Below are 22976 nucleotides of genomic sequence, written 5' to 3' on the forward strand. Positions count from 1 at the left end.
AGAACTGCACTCTCAAAATTCATTTGCCACCCCCCAAAAGAGATGAGTCAGCTGAGAAACACCTTAAAAATACACTTAAAACAGAGAATTATGTGAAAGAACTTTCTCCTCACAGTGTCAGAGCAACCGAGAAAAGTCCTAAAAGAACTGACCATGACACTGGATGTCTTCCCAGGGCTGCAACTAATTCCCAGCCTTATCTAAGACTAAAAATGGATTTCAGCATTACTCAGACTAGAAAAATACAATGAGAGGTGAAACTTGACTCGTGAGCTCATCCCACATTTAGAGAACAGGAAATATAAAATCATCGAGAAGTCTCTGAAAAATGCAAAGTAAAAGTGGAAAGATCAAAAAGGAAACCACAAGAGGGCAGATGGACTACATAATGGATGATGAGATGATTAAATACAGAAGGAAAAAAAGGAAAGATGTCCTATCTCTTAAGAGAAACCTCATCTGGGGAAGCAAGTGTTTATGCAGAAGATGACAAGTTAGGAGCATGAAGGGAATCTACTTTTTCCACTTAAAGACTGGGTCATTTTTAGTAGCTGAGCAGTGTTATATCAATGGATATGAAGATTTGGAGTTTCTCCAGTTATCCATGGGAACGACTGACATATACACCTTTGCTCCCACATGCTTTAGCCTCTCTGAAGAGACTGGCAAGCAAAGTGACAAATTTTTGGTATTATGACAGAGACTTTTAAATACTCACTAGCAACAAAATCAGAGGTCAAGTCTTCATTCACAGAGAAAATCACAAGAACTTAACCATTTGGAAGGAGACTAGATAGGAAAGGGATTACATGCAGGAATAAGATATATACGGCTGGGACCATGTGCTTACAGAGACTTTGTTCACTTACAGACAGTACCGTGGTCTTCTTGAAGTCCATGTTAAAGTGCTCCCTTACTTCGGTGGGGAAGTATTCACCTGTATTTACTTTACTCCTGGAGAGCTAGTCAACTGCTGCACAGGAGATTTGCAGCATCTTTTCTCTTTCTTTAATGCGCTTGAGCTCTGAATCTGTCCTTTTCAGATTTTGAATTTTCTAGGGGACACTCAGTTTTAGGGTGCAGCAGCTAGGATCTCACCAGTTCCCACCAGTGCATTGCTTGTGGAAATGGTCTGTACCTGCAGCTTTCCTGCTAAGGCAATCCAGCAATTCCAAAGCTTTCTTAAAAAGGATACAAACAACGTTGCCAAATTGGGTGGTACTATGATATGGAGAATGAAATATAGGCTCAGGTTATAACCTGAGATGCAGGTTAGATGCCTGCTTAGCTTTTTCCAGGCTCCTTGAATAGAAAAGCCTAAAACCACCAGCTGCCACTTCTAGCAAATGCAGACTGTTCATCTGCCATTAAACATGGCTATGTTCTCTGCACATTACAAAAACGTCCCAACCCCATTTCCTATCTGCTATATAGGTTATTGTAAATGCATTTGAGTAATCTGTAGAACACCTGACTTCAAAGGTTCCTATTTTTAATATTCACTCTACTGTGTTTTTTATTTTTATACTTATTCCCTTTTTAATCTAAAAGGTATATAATAAAAAAGAAATGCATGCCTATTCTAAAGCTTCAGTTCAAGTTCTGCTTTAATTCACAAGAGTTTTCTGCTGACTTAAGAGTGATCTGATTCCAAAAGACAAAACAATTTAAGAAAAAAACTTGTTTAGTCAGATTAAAGCCCACATTTCTTTGACATCAGTTCACAATATTACAGAGGTAATGTGAATACCGTGTGCTCTGAAATATACAAATATCCTCATCATGGCACTGTTTATAGAAGCAACTGTGTTAATATCAAGATCTGCCGATGAATTATTTGGAAGGGTTGTAACAAGTATAAAACTGGGAAGTATCCTCTCAGAAATGTGCAGCGTCTGTTACAGGTACAGATCTAGCAATGAGATTGCAAACACTGTAGAAGAAGGCTGGATTCTTGCCTGGTTCATAAGGTTTTAAATCAGGAGCTTTCAGTTCATTAGGTATTTAATGACTTAATCAAGAGTTGAGTTTGACACATAAAATTTCAGAATGTAATGCAGCTCAATCCTTTATAAAAAGACACTTATGCAAAATATTCCTAGTGTCACACGGAAAAACACAGCAACTGATGGAATGAAGTCTGTATGTTATGGGTGATGGGACTGAAGACACTTCAGCTCTCAGCTGCTTGTTCCAATCTGGCCCAGGTAAGTATGATCACACCACTCACTAGCCCACAACTATCTTACGATCTCTGTAAAAAGAGCTGCTTGTTAGCCTAGCTGCTAGTGGATATCTGACAAGAGTACTAAATGGATAATGTCAGAGATAGCTTCCTCAGATAAGATATATGTGCGTAGGGCAACATAGAAAAGCAAAGACTGCTGATTTCCACATTAATATGATCCATGCTAGAAGATCTGAAGTTTAAGGAACTATCACAGTGGTATATCTGATGGAACTGACGAAAAAAGGTAGGATAAATAATTATATGTATTCTATGGTAATGGAGGTGTTAAGAAATTTGAGATAGTTGATCTTGTCTAAATGCTAGCAGAACAAAACCAAAAGTTCCTGGGGATGTTTTTCCTTATACCTTGCTGACACATATTTAAGAAGGGGGAAAAAGATGTTATGCAGAAGTAGTTGCAGCCAAAGAAGAGAGGAACGAGAACATGTGAGAGAAACACTCTGTGGACACCAAGGTCAATGAAGAAGGAGGGGAAAGAGGTGCTCAGTGCACAGCGGAAATTCCCCTCAGCCCATAGTGAAGACCATGGTGAGTCAGGTTGTCCCTCTGCCACCCACAGAAGTCCATGGTGGAGCAAAGATCCCCCTGCAGCCCATGTAGGACACCCATGCTGGAGCAAATGGATGCCCAAAAGAAGGCCCCATGGGAATTCTGTGCTGGAGCAAGCTCTTGACAGGACCTGTGGCCCTGTGGAGAGAGGACCCCACACTGCAGCAGATTTTCTGGGCTGAAGTTGTAACCTCACAGGGGCCAACACTGCAGCAGTCTGTTCCTGAAGGACAGCACGCCATGGAAGGGGCCCACATAGAGGCAGGTAGCCTGTGGGAAGGACTCGTGTCGGAGAAGTTCATGAAGAACTGTCTCCCATGGGAGGGACCCCACACTGGAGCAGGGGAAAGGACTCATCACCCTTAGGATGAGGAAGCACCAGCAGAAAAAACATGTGATGAACTGACTGTAACCACCATTCCTTGTCTCCCTGTGCTGCTGGGGAAGAGGTAGAGAATAAGAAGTTAAGTTAAGCCTGGGAAGCAGGAAGAGGTGAAGTAAAGGTGTTTTTAAGATCTGTTTTCCTTGTATTATCCTACTCGGATTCTGATTGGTAATAAATTCAATTAATTTCCCCAAGTCAAGTTTGTTTTGCCCGTGATGTTAATAGGTGGTGATCTCTCCCTGACCTTATCTCAACCTGTGAGCCTTTCGTTTTATTTTCTCTCCCCTGTCCAGTTGAGGAGGGAAGTGATTGAGCGGCTTTAGTGAGCACCTGGCATCTAGCCAAGGTTAAACCATCACAATTGTATATGATCTAGTTCAAGAAATGAATTAAGATTTAGGTTCATTCCAAGTTATGGGATATTAGTTGGGTCATAAATGTAGTTTACTAACTGAACAGTTACATCAGGTACCTTTTGTTTTCTTTCCTACAGAGCTGTGACAAACAAGTTTATACACAACTCTAATACTCTGTTTCAAATTTCTGCTCTAAGTTGTTCATAATTTTCCTGCAGTCAAAACAATGTTAATTAAGTTTAGTTGCCGATGTAATAAATACTAAAAATGTCAGAATTAACTTTAACCCTCAATGTATAGCAGAAAACAGGGTATTGCATAATATTTTTTGTGTAATGCATTTATTGCATTGGATAAACAGTAAGCTGCTCTTTCTAAGACATTGGATTGGTTTCAGGAGATCTATTTCTTTCCCTAATTGTGCCACAAAGATATTACATGAAATATTATCATAAAGGTGCTTTTCTGTGTTTTAGTCAAGCTTCTTGAAAAAATCCTGGGACCAACTTTTGCTTCCATGATTGCTTTATCTAAGTAAATAACTAAACACAAAGTTTGGGTTTGATTATTTTGGTTGCTTTGCAGTATGTATAGGAATAAGCATTGTAGTCCATCAGTAGTTTACAGACCACAGGTTAAAAAGGGTGGTACTTCAAAGGGTTGACTTATGCTTGTAGCCTTAATTTTGACATTTACTGAATGAAGCAAGCTTCATTTTGAAAGCTTAACACTTTAAGTTTCTTTGTAATGTTGTCAGGGGGTTTGCCTACAAAGTCTGTAGATGGCTGGGCTTAACCCCATGATACTGTCTCACTCGTGAAGCAATCAGGGCAGCTATTTCCTCCGAATTCTTATGTATAGAATCATTAAGGTTGGAAAAGTTCCAAGATCATTGAGTCCAACCTTTGACCGAACACCGAACACCACCATAACAACTAAACCACAGCACTAAGTGCCACATCAAGTTGTTTCTTGAACACTTTTAGGGATGATAATAGAATTATATATACTTACATAATAATATATATAAAATATACTTCCAGGTATAGACAAAAGTAGTCTAACTTTGTGCAGTCTGGTAGCTATTCATAAAGTATCTACAAAGAAAAAAAAAGAAGTATTGCTGATTTCCTATAATTTCTGTTATTCCTATAATTTGCTTTCTTTTTTCATATCTGATACATCTAGAGATTTCTTTTTTCCCCAAGGAGAGGTGAGATAGGAACGAATCACTGTGATTCTGCATTATCTCTGACTTCAAGACTTCTTGATGTCACTCATTCATGAGGTGAAGAAATCTTGCTCTAGGGTATTGATTACATCCCTTAACCCACTGATCACAGAAAATCCTTCCACCTCAGGGAATTTTCTTAGTACGGAGGAAGCCTCCATGCAAGACTCTGCTGAGAAAATCATTGTTAGGCAATTTACAGTGCAACCACTTATCCACCTACATCTCTTGAGCTCCATACAACTTACTATGTACACACAGAAGCCCTCAGGTAATGGTCATGGATCACACCACCTTCTGCCTCATCATCCATGAATTTTAATTCTCATTCCCTTGTGAGTTAAGTCAAGTATTTTGCCTGTAGGAATCCAATCTTATATTTAATATAAAAAGCTATGGCAAATTACTGTGTGACTATCAAAAGACTAATTTATCTCAGGCTGAAAGTATAACTTCTAACAATTTATAACAGCCTTACCAAATATTAAAAATTATCCTTTTCTATCACATAATTTACAAAAGAACATCTTCAGGAATTTAAAAAAAAGACAAACTACAAAACACAGCGTGTTTTTTTAAAAGTTTGTGAATTATTACTTACACTGAGTTTTGAATTACAGTGCATGATCTCTCATGTCAGACAGTTTATATTCTTGAGGTATGAATCAAGAGAAAAATAAGATGATGCTATGCTTTTCTATGATTATAAAGGAGATTCCAGTAGAGCTAGAGACAGAAATAAATTAAATTCAATTCTGTAATTATACTGTTTGAATGTACTTAGGTTAGCAAGTGTTCCAAGGAGACTTTCTGTTTAGATTTCTATTTTTATGTAACATTCTGTTTTGAAGTTACAGTGAGGCATATACTGAAAAAAAAAGCAGCATATATAGTAAATAGTGAATACAGTATCTAGTTGAACATATAATTTTATTATTTTATAAGTAATTTCATGACACTTAGTTGCAGTCTATCCTTTTCAGAATAAGATGGGACATCTGATTGTATAAATCATTCACAGAAAACAGATGCATTTTACAAGTTCTTGGTTATGTATCCAGGAGGTAGATTTGTAAACATAAATAAAAAGTTCAAGTTAATAAACCCATATTTCAAGAAAGCAATGCATAAAGAATAAAGTTAGCATATACATGTGAGTGTTATGTGTTAAGTACAGCAAGTGAGGTATAATTTACTAATCTGAGTCAAGCCAGAGCAACAAGCCTACTTTGTTCACTTGGTGCTTTCTGTTCCATCTAGGAGATACGAAAGTTGAAGGAGCCAAAAAAGAGACTTAACACATAAAGTTTTGAACTCTCTGACATATTCAGCAGAGAGGCCAAAGTTCTGCAGAGATTAAACTATTCCCATGGAAGGTTCAGGCATGCTGTCAAGGCAGCCAATATAGGGAGTTTAGTGCAACCGCTGTCCTGTAAATAAATAGAGTCCAGTATTTTCCGGGGATTTGATAGCTTCACCTATACTTGTCAAGATGTACTTAAACTCACAGAAAAGCAGTCCTCTGTAACAGAGGAGGGTTTTTTTTACTCTGAGTCACATACTTTTATTCATCCAGACAAACCTGAGTTTGCAGTACCCCCTGCTGTCCTTGAAAAACCCACCGAATAAAGGCTGTTCCTGTATTATCTGCTGTTGCTCCTCCAACACTGAATATGTTGAAGTTGCCTCACATGCACAGATATCACCAGTCCATTTTTCTGATCTATTCCTTTTACCTATCTTGCAGCAAAAATGGAATATATTCTTCAAGAGTAAAGATGCAATCTTTTTAAGTGAAGGTTAAATTTGCTGTATACACTTTACTTGTAAATCCACAAAACAACAAAACGGTTCACAGAAAAATTTCTGGATTACCAATTATTTGCAAAACCTCAGGCACAGACATGGAACCACATTTAAGCCTCAGCAAAAAACAAAATGAAGTAAAAAACTTAAGACCCTAAGAATTTAGAATGTATTCTAGAATAGAGGCTGAAAGCTCCCATGGGCCTTGAACGCTCTGAAAAAATTATATAACTTACATATAGTAATTTACAGGTTTTGCTTCAATTATATTGCCATTCTTAGATGAAGACATGAGGGAGGTAAAAGGTACTGGTCTATGAAACCCAGCCATTTGGCAAATATTGAAGATCAATAAGGTCTTACTCAATACATTTGTAGTTCAGTTTCCATACTACAGAAGACCATTCAAATATACATATGCCACAAAAAAATAGTCTTATCTTCTATAGAAAACCTAACAGGATTCTAGTTTAAACTGGTACTTGCAATGAAAATATAAAAAAGCAAGAATCTATGGTTACAAAATGTCCAGACTGATATTCTTAGGCCATAGTGCAACCCAGACTTCCATGGTTTCCAGGGACTACAAGCATGAACAACACTTAAGGAATGTGAAGTATACTAAACGTACTATTTAGACAGACATCTCAAAATTCCATAGGCCAGTTTTCCATTGGAAAGAAAAAAAAGATTTTTCTGAAGGAACATGGTCCTTCATGAAAGTACACTTGCCCAGATAACTTAAATGATGCCATCACTTGTCTCAGTAACAGACTGATAAAAGTTACTTTAATAGATATGACTCATAACAGGAGTTTTAAAAATAATAACCGACTTCTAAAAATAATAACCCCATGCTGTATGTTGTCAAATATTGCTCACAATTTTTGCTGTGTCAACTTTAATGTATAGTGAAGAATCACAATCTTTTTTTCAGTTTTGGGGATTTTAAAAAACTTTTCAGGAAGAGAGGTGGTTAGAACTGTCTAATTATTCAGGCTGAGAATTTGCTTACAGCAATATGTCATGCATATATCATGCAATATGTCCTGTCATTAGAACCACACAATCACAGACTAATTGACATTGGAAGGGGTCTCTGCTTAGCCCACTACCCACCCAAGAGCAGGTTTCTTGGAGCCTTGTCCAGCCAAGTTCGAGCTCTCTCAGACAAAAGGAGATTGTTCACCCTCTCTAGGCACCTATTCCAAATTTTGAACACCCTTGTGGTGAAAAAGATTTTCCTAATATCTAATCGACATTTACTGTGATCTAATTTGTGTCTGTTTCACTTTTCCTGTCACTGCATACCACTGAGAAGGGTCTGGCTCTGTCTTCTCTGCACCTTCACATTAAGTGGGTTGGGAGAGTAAGATGCTCTCATAACTTTTTCTTCTTCAGATTAAAGTAAGTCTCTCCCTATACATCATGTGCAGCAGTCATTGATCATTGTTGCCCTCCACTGGACCCACTACAGCACATCAGCATCCTTATACCAGAGAGACCAAAACTCACAAGCAAAAAGTTAAAGCTATTACATATTCTATACCATACACGTACTACATATGCATACGTATATAAGCAAAGAGAGAGAGAGGAAAGACAAAAATACTTTGCATTCTAAAGTAGTATTGTCTTGATTAGACTTTCATTTTTAGACCCTCATTACTTCAATTATTTTCACTGCAAAATTGCATTTAATTACATTTAATATTCATTTAAATAATTGGTTGTATATAAGGGGGGAAAAAAGAGAAGTATATATTTGTGGCTCTTAAACTGCTGGCACATTTAATTCTGGGGGAAAAATCATACACACTGTAGCGGCTTTTCCCTGTCAAAGGCAGAAACTAGGTGCCAAACTTTGAAAACACTCAAATTATTTAAAAAACCATAAAGTGTTTGAGAAATTAGCATTAACCACACCATTACTCCAGAACACACAGAGTGAATGTTCATACAGTCACCACACATAACAAATGAAACCAAGAAAACCACCAATGTTCAGTAATGTGGGCTGGCAGTGACAAAGCAGAGCATTCCCCTGCAGAGAGGAGGCCCTTTCTGAAGTTTGCTTCCTTCTAAGATAGGATGGCTCTTTGTCTCTACAGACAAGGTCTGTCCAAAGAGCTTGCTTTCAACTTTGTGGTTAATATACTTCTATTATCCAAACTGTGAGGTGGAACACTTTCCTTAAGCGATATAAATTACCTTGTGCAAAAGGTGAGGACAGTCTTATTCTGTTCCAGGCTGGGCTTATTTCAGTTTGTGTTACATCAACTGCTTTAATCAAAGAAAGACCAAATAATTTCTAAACCTAACGAAGTGTCCTTGTACAGTTTTGCAACTGCAGAAAACCTATGGTGGATATAATACAGTAGGCTACACTTTTGCAAAACTTTACATAGTAGAGTAAAACCAGAAATGTTTTTTGTTGGTGGTAGTGGTGTTGGTGGTGGTGGCATTTTGGGGGGAAGTCACTATTTTATTTTTTTTTAATTTATTTATTTATTATCCTTCAGCTTGGCAATGTATCAGGACCCTCTTAATACTGCCTTTTTGAAAAAGTCTAGAAGATTCAGGAGACTTTCATAGAATCATAGAATCACAGAATATAATGAGATGGAAGAGACCCACAAGGATCATTGAGTCCAACTCCTGGCCTTGCACAGGACAGCCCCAAGAATCACACTCGATGCCTGAGCATTGTCCACATGCTTCTTGAACTCAGACAGGCTTGGCGGAGTGATCACTTCCCCAGGGAGCCTGTTCCAGTGCCCAATCACTCTCTGGGTGAAGAACATTTTTCTAATATCCAACCTAAACCTCCCCTGATGCAGCTTCAAGATTTTATTTGAAGAGACCTCTTTGTTCTTTTGATTATCATCTATGCATCACTCTCAGCCATTTAAATGGTGCCAGAATAATATTGCAGGTATTTGCAGAGGTGATTTCGATAGTACTATAAATATTTTCTACAGGTAGAATTCTGGCTTTTACATGTGTTCATTATTTTACTTCTCTAATGCCTTTTTCTCTCTCTGATTACACTAGTAATCTAGCCTCCATTCATTTTAGAAGAAAAAGACTTCTAAAGGATATTCCACCTTGCCTGGGTACTTATTAATGCCTGTTCTTGTTCAGTGATTATACAAAGATTGTTTGTACAAAGAAGTTGCACTGGCTTGAGTTAAATGGGTTTAAAAAAAAAAAACAACCCACAATGTATTTAGGTCAGTACAAATTCCTGATTGGAAACTTTTAGATAATCTTAAATCTTTAACTATATAAACTTTAAGTAGTTTACTGAAAAAAAGCAGTATCAACAAAAAAACCCAAGTGCTAAACCCAAGAAAGTTGATTTTAAGAAACTCAGTTGCATTTCTGAGTAAATCAGGCCTGGTAAATTCCCCCTTATCCTCCAGTTTTATTTTCAGAGAAGGAAGAATAATATCTGCAAGGAAGCACTTCTTCCCACTACTAAAGTCATGGAGCTGTAACAAATTGCTTCATGAGCATGCAACCTGATTGTTTTTCTTTTGTTTGAGATGGCATTGAAAAGGAACAGCTTCAGTTGTAGGTGAACTAAATTCCTATTTACAGAGATTTAGTTATTTTTACTCCTTGTTTAAGGGTTTGAGGTCTTGCTGAAGGAATTTTTTAATTAAAAAAGAAAAAAATAGGTTCTCAGAGAGACAATGACTAAAGTGTTTCATCTGTATTAGGCAACAGATAAACATAACACAACAAAATACACTTGTAATATTTTGTACACATTTGTTAATAATTGGGCATTTTATAAGTTCTACCCTACCCCTCAAATTTTTGCTGTACAGAAACACTGCATCTTTTTTTTTTCAAGTTCTCCTAGTCTCTGGCATTATTGAAGCCTTCTAGTAGGATTATTTCTTGACTCTCCACTTAGCAGTATGAAATGGAAAAAGGCACTGTTCTGAAGTCCAGAATGATGAACTATGATCCCCTCTCCCTGTTAGGTTAAATGGCAGGTTACATAGAACACTATGCTGCCAGAAAACCCAGGCACTCCACTTAACAAATAAGCAGAACTATTAGAACCCTATCATAAATAATGTAAACATGTATGTGTGTGCATATGTATATGTGCATGTTTTTATACATATAGATGTATACTCATATATGTATTTGTATATATATGAATGTGTGTGTATAAAAGCAATACAAGAAACCTGACTAAATGAACAATTTCCAGAATTCCAAACCTCAAATCCCTGCTCAAGCAACACTCGGTTTCTACAAGCAAGGGAAAAAAGGTAGTCCTGAAATATAATAAGCGACTATAATATATTCTACATGCCAAAGAAAGAAGATCCAATGGCCCAGGGCCCTCAGAAGACTGGCTTGTCACAACACATTCCTTAGACCATTCACTCTCAACCTACTTTAAATTTAGGCATGCCAGTGAATCCTTGTGCTACTTCCAATGAGTTCAAAGGAAAAACAAGGCCTTTGTCTGTGCCTGTGTTAAAAAAGCTTTAACAGATTTGCAAATACTAAAAAAATTATGGCTTTCAAGCCAGGCACCTGAGGTGGACTCAGGTGCACTAGCATATCATGGAGCTGGAGTAAATATCTCAGCTAAGTAGAACTCTGTCATATACAGATCACAAACAACAGCTAAAAGTACTTCAGAAACCAGGAGGCAGACAGTGCCAATCATAAAGAAGAGTAACAGTGTATCTGGGAAAGAGATGCTTCTTAATAAGGAAAACAACTGATTTTTTCTGCAGTGGCTCCAATTTGTTAGAGATTAAGTTTTCCAGCAGAGTAGTCTACATAAAATGACCAGCTTGTATAACAGATTGTAGAATTGCACTGTCCTGATTTATGGCACCTTCACAATCTTCTCTGTACTAGTTGTCTTCTCTTTGTACTGCATTCTCTGTCATGTGGGCTCATGTCTTATGATGGAATGAGATTGATCACCCAAAGAAAAGTACAGCCTTGCCATCCTTGAACAGGCAACTTCTATCCCTGCTGACAAGAGAGGAAAGAATGAGCAGCTAGGTGTCTAACAGGTGTCCAAGATCTCCTGAAATCAGTAAGACAGAAACCATCATTATCTCTTCCAGTTGTTGTACCAGCTTGCCCTTGCCTTGACTAAGTCACAACTGCTGGTCCTTATCCATCACAACCACTTTCTCCTGCTACTAATAGAGCCAGCTTGGTCACCAAGTGTGGAAAAAGGGTAAAAATGGCACTGCTAATGAACTCTCAAATGACCACTTATATGTATTAAATGAGGTAAAACAAGCAGGTACTGTATGGAACTCAATGAAGCGACAATCTTTAGCCATTGGAAGTGCTCAGCCAGGTGAGAATGCTATCATCCAGAGGGTACCTCCTCCATTTTTAGTAGCAAATGAGACAAAATCATTTTGTGATCAAAGGCAGTGAAAGGCTTAATACCATTAGCAGAGATCTTAATCCACCTCCAGGAGGAGATGCCAGAGTGTTCTGGCATCTGTTCCACCACTCAACAAACAAAATTGGATGAGTCTGGCAGCACTGTGGACAAAAGACAATATATTAACTTTTCCCATACGGACTCAAAACTGAAATGAAAAAACACTAGGTAACATCTGGTAATAAGAAGAGTATTGAGTATTAATTAACAATAGATTATCACTAAGCAATAAGAAAATTGTGTGTTTCTTCAAATCAAGCTGACAGTTTATGGTCCTTAAAGAAGCACTGACAACTACCGTCACTGTGGGACCCAACACTTCCCAAACACTGCCAGAAGTAAAAAGGAGACAAGATTCAAACATAAGAGGGAATTTTTCCAAACTTCTAATATTCCAGTGAATAATGTTGGCAATGAGGATGTGACCTCTTTGCAAGTCTACTCCTCCCCAAAAAGTGAATAGTTGTGACAGAACTGAGCGGCATCACCCACAGAGTAAGAGGCAGCTTCCTTGCAGTGAAGGATATTCAAACAATTTGGATGAGCAACGATGGTCTGGACTTACTTAACCTGTCCAGCCAAGTTAAATCTGCTGACTATGATTATGCAGATACTGTGGTGAGAGCATAAAGTTAAGCATGAGAAGTCTGGCCTGATGACTTCAGAAATAGATTTAGCCTGGAACTTTCTGTGAAATAGACCTCTCACCTGAAAATAGGCTGCACAAGCACAAGTCTACTTTTCAAAACAAAGAGGGGGTCTGGAAACTTGCTTAAATCAATAATAGCAGTCATTTTCAGTGATAAATAGTTTGTAGATTCACCAAGGTCCTTGAAACTCAGTACCATGTCAAATCCTCCGCCCTGGAGGTTTAACAATGTTGAATAAAATAAAAGCCGATTTCTTCCACTTGACCAAACTGTCTTCATTTCTTGTAGACCTGTGCTATTTTCTGGGTTTGACTTGTCCTGGCCTATTAAGACAACTCATTTACAGCAGCTAGAAAAACACTATCACCTACACTAGCCTCCTGAGGTCCTCCAGAGATCATTCTTTTCTCTCACAGGTATGTTGCTGGGAGGTGGGGGAATACAGCATGCAGACCCTTCTCAGGGCTCTTCACCAAGGAAATCAGGCTCTCAAGAGTCAAGTCAAGCCATCATCATTGCTGTTATTTAGCATCAAAGGTGCACAAGACACACACTGAAGAATCAAGGGTATTGCCTGAGTACTAATAGTCCTTTGAATATGTTTATCAAACAAACCAACATCCCAGAGGAGGGAGGGAAAAAGGATTCGGCTCCTGCTTTCCCAGACAGCAGAAACAAAAGAAAATCAGAACAAAACCAAAACAAAGTGAATCATAAATTTCCCACTGCCAATCTTGTTAAGTTTGACACTGCAGATCTGACAGCGGAACTGTACTCAGAAAATGTTGGCACTGCAAACTAGTTGTGAACTTCATGTAAATGCACATAGGTGTGGAACCCCTCTGACTTCAGCTGGGGTTAGTTAAGGGACAAAGGAAAGGAGTTCATCGTCCTTCTATGATCAGGGCCTAAATCATAGTGGAACACCTGTGGTGTGGAGGGTAGGGTATGGCCAGAGTTCCACAATGCATAGTCTGATATAGTCTTTTCTCTGAAATCCTAACCCAAATGAAAGCTCCAACAACTTTTATGGCTCTGTAAGAGTTTACTTCAGCAGAAAGAGACCTTCTAATCTACCTAATACACCAAGTTGAAAAATCTAACTTTTCGTTTATGCATACAAAAATTATTGTGATGAAGCTCAAAGGACAAAGGAATCACCAAAACAAAGACTAACCAGGAACATCTGACTACTAATCCAATGAGGAGATGGAAAGAAACTATTGTTACCTACTATGAGTTCTAAATTAAATCATATTTTTTCTATGTTTGTATATCAAAGAATCATTTCAGGTTTACAATTTAAGAGATTATATTTCTGTGTACTTTCAAAACAACACAAGGTGAAAATGCAACTTCTCAAGCTATGGCTAAGCTAGAAATGTGCTACTCAAACCAGCTGAAGACAAAGTGTGAATCTGCCAGCGCCTGAATATATTTTTACTGTCATCACAAGAAGGCACATCTGTTAAACACATAAGAAGCCTCTAATTCTACTCTTTAGTCACGCATCTGTATACCCCAAAACTATAAAACGAAGTATTAAAAATAGATGTAGAACAGAAAAAATCATCACATGCATGCATTTCTGATCTTCTTTCAGAAAAAAGCTAAGCAAGTTTTCTGCTTATTAAACTCCTCAGATCTTTTCTTTCTGGTACAATTTTGGGTGTACAAATTATATAGTGGAAGATGGATTCATAGAGACAATGAATTAAGCATAAGTAATCTGAACTCCAAACAAGAGCACAAAGGAGTGAGCTGTTAGAAATAATCTGTTCTGTTTTGTTCACAGACAGGAGAAAAGCAGGGATAAGGATTCGTTTCACTATGTCCTTTGATACTTTTGGGAGGGCTGGCCATGGTCTAGTTACAGTATAAACATAGAAGGGGGAAAATAACTGAAAACATCAGGATTGTTATCTGTAGGTACATGGACACTATTACAAAGATACATTTCCATTAAAAGTTTGTAGTAAAGAACCCGAAAATGAGTAGGGCTTAGGATATGGTTTTGTTTATTTTCTTCCTTCTTCTGCAAGATTAAGTACCTCTATCTCCATGGAACATGTTTTTTTACTTTTATAGAATGTAGTTTGAAAAAATTGGTTCTGGACAGCCAGTAATTTGTTTAGGTTGAAATACGGTGAATTTGCAGGACGCAGATATAAAGGCTGGAAATAAGAAGTAAGAGACTTCAACATTCTACCAGTGCTTTATAATACCTTATCAAAATACCTCAGATCTATCCTCTTTTATTTCACATCTTTCCTCACAAGATGTTCCTGGTATCTAACATAGAAGCATGTTAGCTCCTTTTGTTTCATATGAAATATCTAAATCAGAAAATGTTCTGAAGAGTCAGTAATGTCCAAGTTTGTTTCCAAATACTGCATTATGCACAGGCGCTTTTGTTTGTTTATTTAGAAAGAGACCCGTGACTTGCTGCACTGTGATGACTAGTTTTTTGTTTATGTAAAGCAGGAGCTTCTGCAGCTGTTTACAGACAAAATTCTCCAAAGCGCTAAATACCTACAATCACACTGAAGTCAGTGTGCGTATGCAAGTCAGAGTACACACAAAATGAGTGTGTGTTTCAAGTAATTATGTATCTCACAGATTCTAACACTTGTACACTGTTATCCAGATGAGGGAAAGGATAAATGTAAAAACAGGCTGACTTTTTTTTCTTTCGATTTTTTTTTTTAATGTAAGATTTATGATGTAATACACATTCAAAGGTATCAGAAGAGTCCTTGAAGCCTTCCCAGTTATGCATTCCTCTGCAGGAAACAGTGGAGGCTTTGCGTCTGCTTGGCACTTTTCTTCAGTGAGCATTCATATTTTATATGATATGGAATTGCATCCCTTGCATAGGACAGCCGACAGTAAATACTGTCTTTGTGAAAGTGTTAGACCCTCATCCTTGACCATCCTTCCCACGTTTTTTTCAGAGGACTGTTCACACATTTTCTCCCACTTCCTTTTTATTTTTTCTAATTACCGTACTATTCACCAGCAAGTTTCTTCATTTCAGATGTTTTGCACAGCACAATTTTAATATTCCAGAGATTTTGCTTCTTTTATTCCTATTTAATAGCTACTTCCAATGGTAGAATGTATTTGTGGATTTGAACAGGTGATTCCATGTAAACTACATGTAGCAATCTGCTCAGCGAAGGGCAGAGAATACTCATAGGTCCTCAGCTCTTACTAGAGAACTACCTAAATTTTCAGTAGCTGATGTCCTCCTGGTTTTTTTTCAGAACTGCAGTGGCCATATTCACTCCTCATGATCCATGTGATGATGACAGGCACATTATTTGTCTCTCTGATTTAAGCTGTCACAATAAGCATATGTTTATAAGGCATACCACCCTCAGTGGTGATAGCAACTGATTTGCAATATTCTTGCATCTCAGCTTCTGATGGTTTATTCCCGAAAGAAGATCATTTGAGAAGTTTACTAGGGTGGAGGTTTCTTTCATTTGCAAATGAGGGTTATTCTGAAGTCTGAATCTCCTTTCCAATTATATGATGCTCCACAGTTAATGATTGCTAAGCCTCCTGTTAAAGTTACCTGATTTTCTTTTCTTTGAGACTGCAATGCATCCCCAGAGCTGCGAGTTAACTTTATGTCAAAGTCTTCTTTTCCCCCACCTAACTTCAGAATGAGAAAAAAAGCACTTCTTGTAAGAACAGGGAACATTCCCTGAGTAACTGCCTGTTTGAAACTGGGGATTCTCCGCCCCTACATATGATTTAGCAAGTGGATTTTTGCTGGCATCTATGCCTCAATGCAGAATTCTCCCTGTCACCGGTGTTCTTGGCTCAGTGAAGAACTTTTTAAATGGGGAATTCTCAGGCTAAACAGAAGAGAGTCTGTTCTGAATTTGCAGGCTCTAAGATACACAGCTCCCTATGACTGGGACATCCAGAAATGAAGGACCTGGATTTTCCTAAGTAAATTTTGATTTAGGGCAGAGGAATAGGTGAATAGGAAGGAAGACATGAGACGACACGAAACCATGTGGGATTTGGGTCCCATGTCTATGCACTCCCGAAAGTTAGAGTTGCCTTATATTCACTTTAAGTCACCCTGTAACTACAGAATCCCAAATGATCTTCAGGGTGAGAGGATAAGACAGTTTGACATCTGTATTTTGTCATGGCACTTCTACTCCAAACAAAGAACACTAGAAAGTGTTCATTCTAATTTAGGACCTTTTTCTTTTCTTTCTTTCTTTTTTTTTTTTTTTTTTGTGTGAAAATGATACTATAATTTCAATATACTTTGGAATGAATTTGTCTTTTTTAATTGACTTCAGAAATTGTTATGCCAGCAGATGCCATGAAATCTGGTTACAAGCTGGGAATTCAATTTAGGAAATAAAAGTGGAAAAGGCAAAAATTTCAGATACAGATTTCTGTATTTTTGAGGTGCTGTAAAACCTGTTAAAATGAAAATTTCACTCTATACCATTAACCTTCATTAAAGAACAAGTTTGCCTTTCATTGAGACAAACTTACAAAATTATGTTACTTTTCCAGCCAGTTATTTTAAAATGTACATGATAATTATCCCCGATTGCCTGAGTGAAACGACATAAAAGGTTTTAGCAAGGTCTTCCACTATAATCCATAGTAAGAATAGAGTAGGTTATTCAATACCTATATAATTGTGGGTTCTTACAAGAGACCACTGAAATAGTTTGCATTTTATAATTCCGAGGCAGACTAACACCGTAATAGTGGTTTATGCTACATCACGTTAGCTCCAAATTTCCTAAAGTCATCAAAACAAAACAAGAAAATTTTCTTTTTTCTGGGCTATAGGTAACTGGAAATACAGAGGTAGCTTTGAACTCCTGTTTGTCTGAAGTTCTGTCCTCTGAAAATTTGAAGTCTTTCAGAAAGTTCAGCTAAACAGAATTTCTCTCTATTGTTTTGGGGCATCTGGAACTAGTGGGGAATACAGTATTTTCCCAGCTTAACATTTTGTTTTTCCATTGCACCCTGAAGCTATACAATGCACTGCCAAGAGAAAACTAATTCAGTAGTATAAATTAAAAATAGGATTCTCGTGACACAAATTGCATAAATATGTTTTACTTGTACAGTTACTCTGTGGCAGTGATATGTCTCTGTTATAAAATCTTCCCAAATTGTGGGACATTTCTGATATGGCCAGTATGCAGAGGCAAGCAGAAATTAAATTATTAAAATTGTTATTGAAGAATGAATCAGTAACATTTTTAGGGGAACATGAGGCCAAACATTGCTTTGTAATATCTGATTACCCTTGATTTATTTTTAAGTAGATATTTTCAAGTATGACTTCATTAGTGTAAAAACCAGAACACGTACTTTTAAAAGACTATCATTTTCACAAGTTTCACAGATTTATGTTGTCCTCGTGTAAGAGTCAGAACAGTCTTCCCAGTAATGCTCCACTATTATAAACACAGCTGAAAACAAGTACTTAAACTGGGTTTTAAATAAGACTGAAGAAAGCATTGGCTTTCTTTCACCTCTCAGTATTTGACAGAGGGGTGTTGTCTTCAATAAAAGTCTTATCACCCTCAAGGCTACCAAGGGTAGCAACTACCAAATTTTTCAGATTCAGACCTCTAGCCTTCCAGACAGAAAAACTGGCTTTTGGGAATCCAGAACAGTATGAGTGGCTGGTAGCAACCTATCCACAGATAAGGCCCTGCAGTTATAGCAGTTAATTACCACAGTCTAACTACTGAGTTATTAGCAAAAATTAGTTATTAGGAAGACCAGCAGTCCAAAGGCATTGAAAAGGGTCTAAGAACCAGGCTATCCAAGAATATAAGGGATCCTAGACCATAAAACATTGAGTTTAAGGAAGAACTGAATTAAAATTACACTAAACATGTTTCTGACTTTATCAAAATGGACTTAAAATGAGGCAGAAATACATTAAGTTAGTGAAGAAAAGATGCAGTCCTAACATATGCATTTTTAAGCAGGTACTCAGATGAATTAGAAATCTACACAGGTAACCAGCCGTCAGCAGCACATCCTTCTCACCTACAGTCCTGCCCTCAGTTGTGCCTGACAGTCTGCCTAAGATGAAATGATTGTTGAGCTAAGAGTATTAGGGGCCTTCAAAATAACTTCTTCAAAAACAAATAAAACAGGGCCCACCAGCCATTTGAGCCTTTTCTCAGTTCTATTTATACGAAGTATCCTTTACAGTAGCTATTATCACCTCTGAAATAGATCTACTCAGCAATTAGCTGTGGCTTGACAAATCACTTGGGCCTAATTTCCATTTATTTCTCCCACAGAACAAAATGACAGGGCAACTTCTGAGCACTTTGGTAGTTTGTCACATGGATACTCTAGTTCTCTGTCCTAGTAAAGCTTGAATAACAAAATGCTCATAGAATAACAGAATGGTTTGGGTTGGAAGGGACCTTAAAGATCACCTAATTCCAACCCTCTTGTCACAGGCAGGGAAACCTTCCCTGAGACCAGGTTGCTCAAAGCCCCATCCAACCTGGCCTTCAACACTTCCAGGGATGGGGCATCCACAGCTTTTCTGTGAGACCCGTGCCAGTGTCTCACCACCCTTATAGTAAAGAATTTCTTCCAATGTCTAATCTAAACCTACCCTCTTCAGTTTAAAGCCATCACCCCTTCTCCTATCACTACATGCCCTGGCCAAAATTCCCTCTCCAGCCTTTTTATAGGCCCCACTTTAGCCACTGGAAGGCGCTATAGGGTGTTCCCAGAGCCTTCTCTTGTCCAGGCTGAACAGCCTCACTCTCTTAGCCCATCTTCATAGGAAAGGACTTCCAGTCCTCTGGTCAACTTTGTGGACATTTTCTGCACTCGCTCCAACAGGTCAACATCCTTCTTATGTTGGGGACTCCAGAGGTGGACACAGTATTCTGGTGAGGTCTCAGAAGAGCAGAGTAGAGGGGCAGAATCACCTCCCTTGACCTGCTGGCCACCCAGGATGCAGCGCAAGATACAGGTGGCCTTCTGGGCCACAAGCACATGTTGCCAAATCATGTCAGGTTTCTCATCCATCAACATGCTCAAGTCCATCTCTGCAGGGCTGTTCACAGTTCAGTCTCTCCCCGGCCTGTGCTCGTGATTTCACTGACCCACATGAAGAACTTTGCACTTAGCCTTGTTGAGCTTCATGGGGTTTGCACAGGGCCACCTCTCAAGCCTGTCAGAGTCCCTCTGGATGGTGTCCCTTTTCCCCAGCGTGTCATTGACAAACTTGCTGAAGGGGCCCCAATCCCACTGTCCATGTTGCCAACAAAGATGTTCAACAGTGCTGGTCCCAACACCGACCCCCAAGGAACAACACTTGTCACATCATAATCATTCACATTGTGATCATTCATAATAAAGAACTTCAAAATATATTGGATTGGTTAAAATACTGATAAAAAGTTTGATAAAATTACTCCATTTCCCAGATGCTAGAGAAAAGAACAAGTACATGAGGAAGAGTGTGTGATCTTTCTACAAACACCACTTATTATCAGAATATAATGTATTTTGTCTGTAACACAGAGAGTAACATGACAACAACAGTGAATCAGGCATGAGAAGACTTAATTTTGGGGCGTTCTTTACTGGACCTGCCCATCTGTCATGAGCCCGGACACCAAAACCAGGGGCAGAAATCTCTTAACTATGCTGGGAAGAAAACTCTCCTGACTCTATGGAAGAACAGTGAGAGTGTTCCAAGTGCTTAAATCATAGGAAAAAAAGTAGAAATGCTAAAACTACCCTAACTAAAGCCATCAAAGTTGAATACGTACAAAAACAGGCCCTACAGAGCAGGAGGTGTAACTGCATCAAAAGATACTGACCTGAATCCTTACTCTATGTAATACCAATAACTCCTGGCTTTTCAGCTCTTCTTGACTGCTGCAAGAGTTAAGTGCTCTCCCTAGCTCAAAGGCTCTCAAAAATCCTGAGAATTTAGCAAACAATTAATGAAAACAGACCTGTAGCTAACTGGACAAGTTCACACATCAAAAAGCAATCATTACATTGTCTATTACTAGCAGGTGGTTAACGATGAATGTTTATTACTTGTCAGCTACAAACCTACTTTCATTTCTTTGTAGGTGAGCAGTGCTCTTTGTTAACAGCTATTAAAAGTTATTGATAACAACCCAATGTCCATCACAGTTTTGTTTCATAACAGACATCTTGACAAATAGACAATAGATCTTGACAAATCTATTGACCTTCATAAATTAGCCACATGAAATTCTTATCTTTATTATTCATTCTGATTAAGCTTGATTTCCTGCCTTAGAACTTTTCTATTTGAATTATGACGATTCCTACTCGTAATCAAACAAAAAACTAAAATCTACAATCCCTATTTTGTTAACAATGTTGAAGATTCATGTTTTCTAAAACCTCTATACGTTTAAGAAGGCCTACACGTTTGACTCCACAAATTAGTCTTAAAATTACAATTTATTAGGGAAGATGCCTATCTTACCATTTTACTCCTCTTCCACACTTACTATTTGTTGCTTTATGTCTTGATAACATGGGCACTTGCACATACCTGATTTTGTGGTACTATTCACAACAGCAGCTTGTGCAGCATGAGTTTCCAGAATTACGGTCTTAAGCAGGAACAAATCCTTCTTTGCTGAGTCAACTCACAGTGAGGAAGTTCCTTTGATAACATCAGAAACGCTGTGGAGAAATTAGAGGAATAGTAACCTGCAAAGCAGCTATGCTTGAAACAGGTAAACCAAATGACAGATGTACCTCTATATTATTCAAAAGAATTAGACATTTTAGCAAAATGCCTAACAGCAGTAGTTCCCCAATCCTCTAAACTGGAGGTCGCAGTGAACCTTGAAAACATATTGCAGACTATTATGCGTCCATATTACCATTCTTTTTTGAAGTGTAAAATCTACAATATTGTTATAATTCTGTGTTTCAGCATCTCATGGCTATGCAAACTCCATTGACCAACTCCAGCTCTGGGTGTTGAAGTAAGAGAAGTCTTCTTCGCATGGTATTTTTCTGGAAAGTAGGTTTTGTGCTCGCTTTGATGTAAACCAGAAGGAGTGGAAAAATACAATTGGACGAGGGCAAAACATCAGAAAAATATTAAAGTGAACATGTAAGAAAATGACTAAAATAAACTGCAAGATAAAGCTTGTTTTCTCGACATAAACAACGGGTTCTCTCATATACGGGACACCAGGAACTAGCTTCAAGACTTTTCATGCTTTAAGTAAATGGGCAAATACTCATCTTTCTATTCACTAACTATTCTACTACATTTTTAGGATTTGTTGTTCTGTGGCTCCCTCAGCAACACTAGGAACATCCCCACCTGCAATACAGGTAACAAGACAGGCAAGAGCTAGGCTTGATTTCTCATGGATGAGAACAGCCTGGGACTCCTATCCATCAGTGGGATCAGTGGAACCACTTCTATCTGACCAATTCAGAGTCTCATGCAGATACTGAGGTGGATTTTTTTTGCCATACTTTTGCTCAAAAATATTAATAATAGTGTAGAATTGTATAAATACAGAAAAAAAGATTATTATAAAACAGAATTGGGGGAGAAAAAGAGAGAGCCTTCCTGATGAGCAATTTTTTTTCCCTTTAATTTTAAATAAAGCTGTCTGTGAATTTGAGCCTAGGGAGACCTTCATTAAAATCAATTAATCAGTCAGCCTCTCTGCTGAATAGCTTTCTGGAGACAAAAAGTCAAAATAGGATGTAGGAGCGAGGTGTATGCAACTCTTGCTTAACTTTCCCTCCCCTCCAGGGCCGCAGCCTCACATCCCTGACCCGCCTCATCGGGCGGCGAAGGCGGGAGCGATCCGGCCCAGGGATCCGTGACGGGCAGCTTAGGAGGAAGGGGGGCCGCAGCCCACCAGGCGGCGGGGCGACCCCAGTACCCCGAGCAGGTGCCCGGGGCCTCCGGCTCGTCGCCGGGCAGGTGAAGGTTGAGTCTGGCGGCCTCGGCCCACCTCGGAGAAGGAGCGACTGCCCCTCAGTTTGGCGACCTCGGCGAGGGCTAGTTGTTTCCCTCCGGGACGGTGGAGGTGACGACGGCGTTAGGAGCCAACTCCCGGCGGCCGGGAGAGCCCCTTGGGGCGGGCGCCACCTTCCCGGCCGCAGCACCTACCCCGGAGCATCTCCCCTCCCCTCCCCTCCCCTCCCCTCGCAGGACCAGCCCCCGGCCCAGCCGCCGCCTGCGAGAGGCTGAAGGGGAAAGTTATCTCTGCTCCCCCCCGGCCCCGCGCGGTGCCG

The sequence above is a fragment of the Chiroxiphia lanceolata genome, chromosome 1, assembly GCF_009829145.1.
Source record: "Chiroxiphia lanceolata isolate bChiLan1 chromosome 1, bChiLan1.pri, whole genome shotgun sequence".
Taxonomy (NCBI): Eukaryota; Metazoa; Chordata; class Aves; order Passeriformes; family Pipridae; genus Chiroxiphia; species Chiroxiphia lanceolata.